General features: G+C 50.3%; 1 protein-coding gene across 8 annotated transcripts in view; it reads right to left on the bottom strand.

Moving 5' to 3' along the window:
- ATP11A (ATPase phospholipid transporting 11A) overlaps window positions 1-12533 on the bottom strand; it is a 186010-nt gene that overhangs the window by 119722 nt on the left and 53755 nt on the right. The window lies entirely within an intron of this gene.

The raw sequence follows: 12533 nt of genomic DNA, 5'->3' as shown, positions 1-12533 counted from the left end.
TGCCCTGGCTACCAGGGCACAGCTGGCACTGCAGAGGCCAAAAAGCCCAGGTCCTCGCCATCCAGCCCTCGGCAGGAGCTCTGCACCCACCTTGGAGCAGGTCAGGCACACACGCTGGGGAGGGGCACCTAGGAGGGCTGGGGAAGCCCTTGGGGGGCCGGGCCAGCCTTCCCGGGGCTCCATGGACAGGTGGTGGATTGTGGATCATGGACAGGACTCCTGAGCAGGCTTGCAGGGTGGAGCCCTCCCACCCCCGCATTTGTGACACGCCCCTTGGCGGCCAGGTGCCCTGCAGCGTGAGACATTCCCGCCAATGAGACCCACGGGCTTTGGAGGCAATGGGCCCACCTGTGAGTGGAGTACAGAGCGTGGGGGAACAGCTTCCCAGGAGTCTGGGGCTCGACCTCTCCAAGAGGCCCTGAAGGTGGCCTGAGAGCCCCGCTCTGGAAGTTCTGCCTCTCGGGGGGCAGCGTGGAGCACAGTGGCTGCAGTGAGCCCCGCCTGGCTCTAAGCACCACTTCCCACACATGCAGCTTTGGCAGGTGCATTAGCCCAGCTCTCAGTTTCCACGGTGGGAGAGCACGGCTGTGGGGTGGCGCCTGCCTCACAGGGCCGCTGGGAGGGATGCCTGGGTTACAGTGAACGTGAGGAGCAGGCTCATAGACCCCACACATGGCGAGCGTTATCCCAGGGGCATGCAGAGGTGGGACTGGAGACCGAGTTTCCAAAGACCAAGAATCGGCCAACGCACTGAAGGGCAGATGACAGAGGTGAACGGTCCCACCAGTGAGAACCCGGCCCTGTTATTCCAGGGCCTTCTCTGCCTTCTGTGAGAAAACGACTTTCCCAGACCCCAGCGCGGGCCTTTCTCACATCTCAGCAGCAGGGACCACGGCTCCAACAGCATCGCAGGATGAAGGCCCCAGGCGCTGAAGAGGGTGAAGCCAGACCCCGCCTCCATCCCGAAACACCGGGGACCACAGTGAAAGTGCCACGCCTGGGATGCTGCCTGGCCAAAGGCTTTGATCGGCCCCTGCCAGGCGTGTGGCAGAACCGGCTTCAGAGGCAGCTGTGCCCACATCATGAGCTCTAATGATGCCCGGGAAGAACACAGACGGCTTCTTTCTCTAATTCCTCAGCATGTTTTTAAATTTAAGTAACTCTACATTGGATTTTGGAAAAAGCGCTTCTAACATAAGCCTGTTTGACTGCAGTTAAATAATTTATAGGTCTCTTGGCTTGTGAATCATTGTCTCCATTACCCTTTTTTATGTGACTCACATCATTGCTCCATTATTATTAATAATAAATATACCAAGCATCAGGCACACAAAAATATCAAGAATAAAGAAATATATAAAGAGCTCCTCATACTGACAAAAAAAGAGATATAACCCAAATGAAAGACGGGCAACAGATATAAACAAGCTGTTCTTTTTTAAAAAAGAGAAAAGAACGGCAAATGGACTTAAACACATAAAAAGATTCTCAACCTGCCTGTTAGCAGGACAAACACAAGATAAACCACAATGGGACGTGGCGTCTCGTCCAGCAGCGGGAGGAAGGCCCAGAAGCTGGGCAGCGCAGGCCGCCGGCAAGGTAAGTAGAGAACAGACACCCTCCTACAGCACTGACTGGCAAACTGCAAACGCACCCCTCCTCTCAGAAATCTCCCTTCTCCAAAGCGATCCCAAAGCCGTCCTCGCAGAAATATAACTGATGTACTCACAAGGCGTCTGCAGCACTATTTATAAAAGCAGAAGACTGGAGACCAGCTGTCCATAACGGGGGGCGGCCGGGGGGTCCACAGGAGAACATCACGCAGCTGTGCAGACACGCGCACGCCGTCCACATAACACGCAGGTACGAAGGGGTTGTGAGGCAGAGTAAGAGAAAAAAGTACGTGCCGGGGTAACCGTAAGCCACCGTATATGTCATTGAGAACACTGGCTTATTTACCCTGGGCCTGATGTCACTGACTTCTACCTCCTGCCCCAAGATGTAGAGTGAAAGATGAAAACATGGCCTGTTAACTCATCTGTGGGCAGGATGTGAAGACCATGTAGCACATGTGATGAAACACACAGCCAGTCCTTCCACAAACTCCGAAGGACACGGCTCCTTTGGCGGAAGCCACTCCTAGGTGGGTGCATCCTGGCGGACATTCCTGGAAATTCCCGATGCTACACTGACAACAACTACATTCTCTGTAGCAATTTTAGGATGGCAAGCAAGGACATTGTGGTTATCGGTGATGGAAAGTAAATTCTTGGCATTCTACTGCTACTCCAGGCTATTAAACTACATTACGGTATTTTTTTTGTGTGTGTGGAAATGTGTGGTTCGTTCCATTGAGAGGGCAATTAAGTTTGTATGGTCAGAACATCTCTGAGTAAAATCCCTCATTAATTTTCTCACACAGAAATACACAACCCGTCAGATGGAGGCGTATTCAGTGCTGAAGACGATGGCGGGAGGCTGGGGGTGGCGACACAGAGAGGAGCCCCCATCACTCACAGCCCACTCTGCACAGGTGTGCCCACCAGGCACAGGGGTGCCCACTCCACACAGGGGCGCCCACTAGGCACAGGGGTGCCCGCTCCACACAGGGATGCCCGCTCCACACGGGGTGCCCACCAGGCACAGGGGTGCCCGCTCCACACAGGGCACCTGCCAGGCACAGGGTGCCCGCTGGGAGGATTCTCCTGAGCTGTACTCCCCACCCCCGGGAACCCAGGAGGCTTCGGTAAGGTCGTGGCGTGTCACTCCTGCGCTCAAACACGTCCTCGCAGGAGGCCTCCCTGACTGCAGCACAGAAAACAGCTGCGCTCCTCCTGGCCCCCTGAGCCCCCCTATCCTGCCTCATTTTCTTCTCCATGCACATCCCCACCTGACACGGCCGCCATTACTACTGTGGCTTCTCTGCTGCCAGACTTCCCCCCACCTTGGAATGAGGCAGACCGTTTCTGACATAATCAGACACAGGGTTTACAGTAAGAGGCCCTAAGAAAGGAAACATCCTAAATTTCCTAACAAATGAATGACCAATACTAGACCAATTCCTGAAAGGCTTCTACCTGTGGAAAGGGAAGTGGTCCCTTAAAAGCATGTGGCACTCCAGGGGTCAGGAAGAGATGAACGATTTGGCCACATCATTATTTACAAAGATGCAATGACATATATATTTGTGTATTGACACACACATGTACGCACACAAACACATACGTGTGTGTATATGTATACCATAATGTCAAAAGACAAATGAAAATTTGGGAGGCCAGGCACAGTGGCTGACGCTTGTAGTCCCAGCACTCTGAGGCGGGAGAATCACTGGAACCAGGCCGCAGTGAGGTGTGATCACAGCACTGCACTCCAGCCTGGGTGACAGAGTAAGACCCTGTCTCCAAAAAAGGTGGGGGGATTATCTGCACTATACATATAAGTCAAAGGGCCAATGTCTGGGTTTGTTTTTTTTTTTTTTTTTTGAGATGGAGCCTCACTGTCACTCAGGCTGGAGTACAGTGGTGCGATCTCGGCTCACTGCAACCTACACTTTCCGGGTTCAAGTGATTCTCACGCCTCAGCCTCCCTAGTAGCTGGGATTACAGGTGCACGTCGCCACATCCAGCTAATTTTTGTATTTTTAGTAGAGATGGGGTTTCACCATGTTGGCCAGGCTGGTCTCAAATTCCTGGCCTGAAATAATCCAGCCGACTCAGCCTCCCAAAATGCTGGGAATACCGGTGTGAGCCACACTGTACCCAGTGAGGGCTAATTTTTTTAATATAAGAAGAGTTCTCACAAATGAAGAGAAAAAAATGAACAGTCCAATAAACAAATGGCAGGGTACATTCGCAGGCTGCTCATGGAAGAAAAACATACTGTGGCAATTTAGCAGTAAACGAACAATCCCAAGACACGTGCCTTTCAACATAGCAGCTCCACCTCTACAAACGTCCATGGAAGGACGCAAAGGCGCGCTCATACTGGTGTTCATTTTGCTGGGAAAGGAACAGCCCTGCTCACAACAGTGAGAAAAGGGCCGTCCCACAGGCAGCGGAGAGACCCTGCGGCCCCACGCCAAGGTTCAACTCCTCCACAATGGGCAACTGTCTACGTGTTATGCCTCGATTCCCATCTGTAAAGTGGGAATAACAGTAATGCCATCGTACCGCATGACATTACACGATGAAATTAGAATGGCCCAGAATTAATTGCTCTATAAATGTTCGATGAAGGAGAGGATAATGATAAATAAAAATACCATGATGGCGGCGGTTACAATAACAATTGTAAAAGGCCAGGGGAAGCAAGGGAACCCACAAGAGGTTGGAAGTCATCTCTCCCAAACAGGCAGCTTCCACTTCCACCCTTGCCCGAACTTAAAGGAGGCCTTGTCATGCTCCCAGAAGAAAACCGAGTGCACAAAACACCAGTGAGCAAAGTGGACTGGAAGACCGAGAAATTCACGAGGCTGAAGGGGGATTCAAGCCCACATCCTTCAGCACGCGTGTCCCCACGTGGGAGGACGGAGACTCTCCTTCCCTTTCTCTCCCTAACACAGTATCCACCTTCCTAGGAATCAACGTTCCCAGCTTTCTCTGATTAATATCTAGGTTCAGTACTTTCCCCAAAGTCTTTTCTTCTTTTTCGACTTCTGTAAATCTCCTTTGGTTATTTTTATCTGTAGGACTTTTAATACTCAACAAGATGCAACTTTTTGTAAAAAATTCCTTCAGCCTTTGACCAATGCTAGGAATATGTTTGAGAATGTAGTTAATTCAGGAAAGTCATTTGATAGTGAAAGACCTTTAAAATAAAAGTTAGAATGCTACAAAATAAAAGTTTGCCTTATTCTTTTAAGTGTGGCATCAGAAATAGAAGGCTGGGGCCAGGGATGACAAATTTCGGCTCTCTCCACTTGGCTGCTGCTTGAGTTTGGCACAGAGCCTGGTGGCTTAGGGAGCTGGACCGGATGCACTGGGCAGAGGTGGAGGCACACCCGTGGCCCACGGCATCCACCAGAGCAGAGGGCCTCACGCTGTGGCATGCCAGGGAGGCCACCGGCCCTGGGGCCCCAGCAGGGCCAGACTCTGTAGGTCACTCCAGCTGTGGGCACCCTGATGCCCGGCCCGCTTGTGACCCAGTGCATGTGTGCTCCGTGATGTGGAAGAGGTGAGGCACACGGCCACAAAGGGCAGCAGTGACTGTCTTTAACAAACGCGAGTGTTAAGGACACCGGCATGACCTCGAAGCTCCTCCAGTAGTTAGAGTCGACCACATACTGAAATTTTAATGGGCAACTATTGAAGATATTGATCTACAAGCACCATTTTCTGCTTGATAATATGGTTTTAAAACATTTTTTACATTATCTCTGTAGCTGGCTAGCAAAAAACACAATTGCTTATTTCGGATTACCAGGAAGAAGCACAAATGACTATAACGTAAAAATTGCATTCAGGCCGGGCGTGGTGGCTCACACCTGTCATCCCAGCGCTTTTGGAGGCTGAGGCAAATCGATCACATGAGTCCAGGAGTTTGAGACCAGCCTGGGTGACAGAGCAGAACCCTGTCTCTACAAAAAATACAAAAATTGGCTGGGCGTGGTGGCGCATACCTTCAGTCTCAGCTACTCTGGAGGCTGAGATAGGAGGATTGCTTGAGCCCAGGAGGCAGAGGCTGCAGTAAGCTGAGATCGTGCTATTGCTCTCCAGCCTGCACAACAGAGCAAGACCCCATCTCAATAAAAAGAAATGAAAGAAATGCATTCATATTTATGATCATTTCTCAGAATAAATATGTCTACTACACAGTCATCAAAGTTAGAAGGTAATAAAGACCCATGTTGATTTGAGAGTCCCATAAATGCCTTCTAGCTTCTATCTATAAATACAGGTTGAGTAGCCCTTACCCAAAATGCTTGGGACAGATGTGCTTTGGATTTTGGAATATTTGCATATGTATAATGAGACACCTTGGGATGAGACCCAAATCTAAACACAAAATTCATTTGTGTTTCACACACATCTCACACACATAGCCTGATGGTAATTTTATACAATATTTTAAATAATTTTAGGCATGAAAATTCGTGTCAACAGCTTATGAATGGAATTTTCCACTTGTGGCATCATGCTGGTGCTTGAAAAGTTTCAGATTTTGCAGCATTTTGGATTTGGGATTTTGGGATGACGGATGCTCAAATTCATCCCATCCCTTCAATTTTGCCTTACCCTTTCTGCATACAATCCTGTGTTCCTTTGTTTTGTTTTGTTTGTTGAGACGGAGTCTTACTCTGTCCCTCAGGCTGGAGTACAACGGCGTGATCTTGGAACACCGCAACCTCCGCCTCCCAGGTTCGAGCAATTCTCCTGCCTCAGCCTCCTGAGTAGCTGGGATTACAGGTGTGCACCACAATGCCTGGCTAATTTTTGTATTTTTAGTAGAGATGGGGTGTCCTCATGTTGGCCAGGCTCGTCTTGAACTCCTGACCTCCAGTGATCTGCCTGCCTCAGCCTCCCAAAGTGCAGGGATTATAGGCATGAGCCACCGCACCAGGCCCTGTGTTACTTTTTGTAATTTGCTAAAGAGCTACAGTAGGACTATTGAATGTGCACACAATGCACTCTCTATGTCTTTGAAACACTGCCAAAAACACTATTTCGCCTTTGCAGTTTCTTGGCACACTGGCTGAAGACGTGTTGCCCACACACTGAGGGAGGTCCTTACCGTGGACACCGAACTCCGGGAGGCTGCGGTGGCGGCAGCTGAGTCTGCAGGTGGAGAGGAGCAGGGACTGTTTTGCCTCCACCTCCTTCAAAACCTACTTTTCTTCCCAGCAAGAATCCCTTCCCTTATGCTCTCGAATCCACCCTGGCCTGAGGCTGCGCCTGAGCACCACATCCTGACACCATTTGATTGCGAGATATCTGCACGTTCACAAGTGCAGCGCTCATCTCATCTCCTCACACAGTCGATCCCTCAGAGCAGACGGGCAATCCCCACCACCTTCTGAACACTCTGCATGTTACAGCTCCTACTCAGCATCTCGGTCAGACCTGGGGTCGCTCTACCTGTTCCACACCTAGACCACAGGTTTTCACCCCGGCCACACATCAGTACCACTTAGGAAGTTGGAAAAAAAAAATATACCAGTGCAAGCCAATGACAGAAAAAACATTAATTACCCGATTTAAAAATAGGCAAAGAACCTGAATAGACATTTGTAGCGAGAAGGTGTACAAATGTCTAATAAGGAGATGAAAACTGCTCCATATCACTAGTCATGAGAAATGCAGATTAAAACCACAATGAGGCCAGCGCAGCAGCTCACAGCTGTAATCCCAGCACTCTGGGAGGCCAACGTAGGAGGATCACTTGAGTTCAAGACCAGCCTGAGCAACCTAATGAGACCCTGCCTCTCCAAAAAAAGTTGTCTTTTTTTTTAATTAGCCAGGCATGGTGGTGCACGCCTGTGATCCCAGCTACTGGGGAGACTGAGGTGGGAGGATCACTTGAGCCCAGGAGGTCGAAGCTGCAGTGAGCTGTGATCGTGCCACTGCACTCCAGCCTGGGTAACAGAGCGAGACGCAGTCTCTAAAAGACAACAACAACAAAACCCCACAATGAGATACCACTTACACGGAGCAGGATGGCTGCTACCAAAAAACTAGACAGTGCCAAGTGCCGGTGAGGAACATGGAGAACTGGAACCCCAGCTATCCAGGGCGGACGTGGGGAACTGGAACCCTGTGCACTGCTGGTGCGAGTGTGAAATGACGTGGCTGCTGTGGAGACAGCAGAGAGGTTCCTCGGAGAATTAAACACAGGTATGACCCAGCACGGGATCCTGCAGTCCCGCCTCTGGGTGCGCATCCAGAAGAAAAGAACTCAGTATGAGGAAGAGACGTCAGCACACGATCACTGCTGCAGCATTCACAACAGCCTACAGGGTATGGACGCCCAAGAGTCCATCTGCAGGTGAATGGACAAAAAAAACGTGTATACACACAACATAAAGTGATTCCACCACAGAAAGACAAGACACGGATGAGTCCACTGAAATGACATATCTAAAGTGGTCAAAATCACAGAGAAAGCAGAACGGTGGTCACCAGGGCCTGGGGGAGGGGAGGTGGGGATGCCCAGTTTAACGGCACAGAGGCTGAGCGTTGCAAGACGAAGAATTTCTAGAGTTCTGCTGCCTGACAATGTGGAAGTGCTCAATACTGCTGAACTCTACACTTAACACGGCTGCGATGGTCAGGTCCATGCCATGCTTTTTTTTACAGTTCAAAACTTTAGAAAATTACTTAGAACAGAACAATACCAAGCCTGGGTCCTGCCTCTCAGAGCTCCTAACCTTTTTGTTTTATGCTTCTCGATGATCCTGTTGCTTTTATGGCCTTCCTCACTCATTCTCATATGATTCTAATATTAAGGTGTGAGTAGGAACATCTACAAATTATAAACTAAAATTTAAAACTGTCTCTGATTAGGGGATGTACATTTATTGTGCATCCTTTTATTCTCTTCATACTAGGGTACACAGTAAGTGCTTAGCACTCATTAAACATTCACATTATTATCAATTGAATAAAAGAATGAATGATTATTTGGGTGGTAATAATACTCTAAATGTACTTTAAAACACTGGGATAAAATTTTAAATAGCTACATTCTAATTCTAATTATGGGCTGGGCATGGTGACTCACCCCTGTAATCCCAGCACTTTGGGAGACCAAGGTGGGAGGATCATCAGAGGTCAAGAGTTCAAGATCAACCTAGCCAACACGGTGAAACCCCGTCTCTACCAAAAATACAAAAATTAGCCAGGCGTGGTAGCAGGTGCCTGTAATCCCAGCTACTTGAGAGGCTGTGGCAGGAGAATTGCTTGAACCCGGGAGGTGGAGGTTGCAGTAAGCCGAGATGGCACGATTGCACTCCAGCCTCGGCAACAGAGTAAGACTCGGTCTCAAATAATAGTAATAGTTATTATTACTATGCTACTACCTTATCTCAGAACTAGTAAGTCTTAGCTATCCAGTGCCCAATTACCCCATCAGTAAAATCCTCACATTTACTGATCAATTACTATGTGCCACGTACTATTTTAAGACTCCCAGATGTATGATCACATTTAAAACTCACCATCGTTTGAAATGGATATTCCTGTTATTTTCATTTGCCGGTTGAAGAAATTGAGGCTGGAGAGCTCACATATCTTACGTGAAGTAGGGAAGGGATTTGAACTGGAGTTGGCTAACCAGTGGTTTCACTTGGGACACACTTGGAACACTGTTCAGAGCACTCTGCGCTTTACACACCAGCAGGGTGACTAAGAGTTGACCAGGAGGGAAGGTGTGGAGGGTGCACTTTCCTGGCAAAAGTAAAACACCTCCACAGCACTGAGAGCTGACTGCAGGCCCAGGAGCCCGGGAGGCGCAGCGGCTCACCTGCGAGGGCAGGTGGTGAGTAGAGGGCTGGGGAGGGAGGCACCAGCAGCTATCAGCTTTCACAGGAGAAGCTGCCGGGGAGAGTCATCAAATGTCATCAAATGTGGAGATTAGGAGGCTCTCCATGTCTGAGATGGACTGGACAGAAAGAAGCATCCCTGAAATCTCCACCCAGAGAAATCCATCAACACACAGAACACTGCACTCAATCACACCCTCCCAGACCGTCCCGAGCCAGATGCTGGGAGGACAGAGAAATCCATCAACACACATTAACACACAGAACACTGCACTCAATCACACCCTCCCAGACCGTCCCAAGCCGGGTGCTGGGAGGACAGCGACACTCTCCTGCCTTCTTGTTTTAACTTTCTTGACCACAGACAAACGCGCGAAGAGGAAGCCTTCCTTACTTGAAAGAGGCAAGTGGCCACCACCGCAGCCGGAGACCCAGCTCTGCCGTCACAGTATTATGACTAAAATGACCACGTCCACACCAGCAGGAAATATTCTCACCTGAAAACTGGCTTAACCTGTAACTTGCACTGTTGGTTCAATCAAAACCAAATACTTTACAAATGCACGACTCCCCTTTTTCCTTCAGACCTGGTTAGAGTTCTTGGCAAACTCCCCAAATTCAAAATGAAGCTCTGGATGGTGGATGGGTCTATACTCCATTCCAGGGAGGGACACGCTGAGACCACAGGAAATAAACAACCAATCCTCTTTTCCTGAAGCTGTATAGGTGAACTTAGGCCCACTGTGTTACAGTCCTAAGCTCAAAGGAACCTACATCTGCCTCAGCCATCAACTCTAGAAAGAACCTACAACACCTGCCTATGCCGTCAATGCTAGCAGGAACCTACAACATCTGCACGGGTCATCACGCTGTAGCAGGAACCTGCAACATCTGCCTAATAACCACACCCTTAAAAACCTCCCTCAGCCCATTCTATTTTCCAGCAATACTACTGAATAGAGCCACATTTTTTCACGACGGTGAAAATACACAGTTCCCACCCATGTGGCAGACATCTCACAAAACACATGCGCTCATCACAGGGAGTAAGCAGACCAAGGATGAGGGCACTGGAACAACTGTCTGCCAGGCTGAATCTTCCCCAGAGAAGCCACAGCAGGCTACTGACTTCGCCTCTCCATAGAACCCTCTGCACAGGTGAGGTCTGCCGGCCCATGTGCTGTCCTACCCTGTGCTACTGACGCTAAAAACCTAACTGGATTCACGGGGTGAGTTCTGTTTATCAGACCTCTAGGAAATTCTTGAGTGACCTCCTCTCCCCTGCCCGTGTACACAGTAAGTAAAAACAGGTGTCTATCTGCAGAAAGTCTCGCTACACAGTAAGGACCGGAAAACAGGTATCTATCTGCAGAAAGTCTCTCCATCGTCAGGGGTCAGAATGGAAAACGTTCTTTCGGACCTTCAGTTTGAGCACATGTGTCTGAGTCCCCTGAGATTCAGCCGCACTGCAGGGACGCACGGGGCGAAGGCACAGGGCGAAGGCTGGCCATCACATGCGGGGGATACCATCTAAGTGAAATAAAATGGAGCAGGCTGAGAGCGCCTCAGGAAGCCGATGTTACACTCCACGGGTAGCTGGCATAGGTGGTAGCTTCGCAGAATTATCCTAAGTGGCATCATTTTTACACAGTTGAGCAAATTCTCAGGTTTTTCCTTTTCTCACTTTTGGTCGTCCAGTGCCTGCAATTAATGCTAATGTCAAGTTTACTCGAATATCCAGACTACGAAATCAGACAGCACCTATCCTAAGTCCCCCCACACACGATGTGATACCGCGTGCTCACACCCCAGTCTCCCGCAGAGACCAGCGCCTGCGGGGGCTCCTCCGTGGGGCCCACGTGCTGAGCAGCACAGATGCTAGTGTCTCAGGTACAACTCGACATGGGAGGCGACAGCACAGCACCCCCTTCCACAGGAGGCATCCCCCCCCCGACCCCCGAGGGTTCCGACGCTGTTTCCCATGCAACATCAGGCCAGGTAACAGCCATCTCTAAATGAGCCTGCACTTATTTTATTATTATTTTTATTTTATTTTTATTTTTTGAGATGGAGTCTCGCTCTGTCGCCCAGGCTGGAGTGCAGTGGCCGGATCTCAGCTCACTGCAAGCTCCGCCTCCTGGGTTCACGCCATTCTCCTGCCTCAGCCTCCCGAGTAGCTGGGACTACAGGCGCCCGCCACCGCGCCCGGCTAGTTTTTTTTTGTATGTTTTAGTAGAGACGGGGTTTCACCGTGTTAGCCAGGATGGTCTCGATCTCCTGACCTCGTGATCTGCCCGCCTCGGCCTCCCAAAGTGCTGGGATTACAGGCTTGAGCCACCGCGCCCGGCCGCCTGCACTTATTTTAAAAACTTCTTTTCAACCTGACACCATCTAGATCAGGAATTAGTGCTCCCGTTTGCCTTCGGGGTGGCTGCTCCCTGCGTACAATGCGTTCACCACCCCATGCCACCCACGCTCAGGACACGTGAGAAAAGCACACTGTGGGGAGGGGGAGCACTTCCCTGTGGGGGAAGGGGAGTATGCCTCTGTGGGGGAGCACTCTTCTGTGGGGAGGGGGAGCACTTCTCTGTGGGGGAGCACTCCTCTATGGGGAAGGGGAGCACTCTAGGGGAGGGAAGCAATCTTTGGGGGAAGGGAAGTACACTGCCACAGGGAGGGGAGCACTCTATGGGGAACAGGACTTCACCTTTTCTCCCCTGGGCCCAGAATAGTCACTGTGAGGCTCAAAATACCTGGTAAAACATTAAAGTCCCTGATGCACAGAGGCAGATGGAAAACAGTCCAGAGAGAGCCACAAACAAAAACAGCATCCACTGAACATGGGCAGAGAGAGAGGCGGCCTGGCTGGAACAAAGGACTAAGGGGCATGGGGCCCCAGGTCTCCCTGCAGCCCACCTGTCCCAGATCAGCACAGGGCGGAGTCTCTAGCCCACAGTGAGGCTACAGCCTGCCCCAGTTGGCTGGTGCCTCCACCTTCCACCACTGGTGTGACAGGCAGCCTGGAGCAGACCAGGCCAGGGAAATGGTGCTGGAC

Source organism: Macaca thibetana, chromosome 17 (genome assembly GCF_024542745.1).
Source record: "Macaca thibetana thibetana isolate TM-01 chromosome 17, ASM2454274v1, whole genome shotgun sequence".
In the NCBI taxonomy this organism is placed as follows: Eukaryota; Metazoa; Chordata; class Mammalia; order Primates; family Cercopithecidae; genus Macaca; species Macaca thibetana.
Note: the sequence above shows the minus strand (reverse complement) of the source record. Positions and strands in the feature narration are given on the sequence as shown.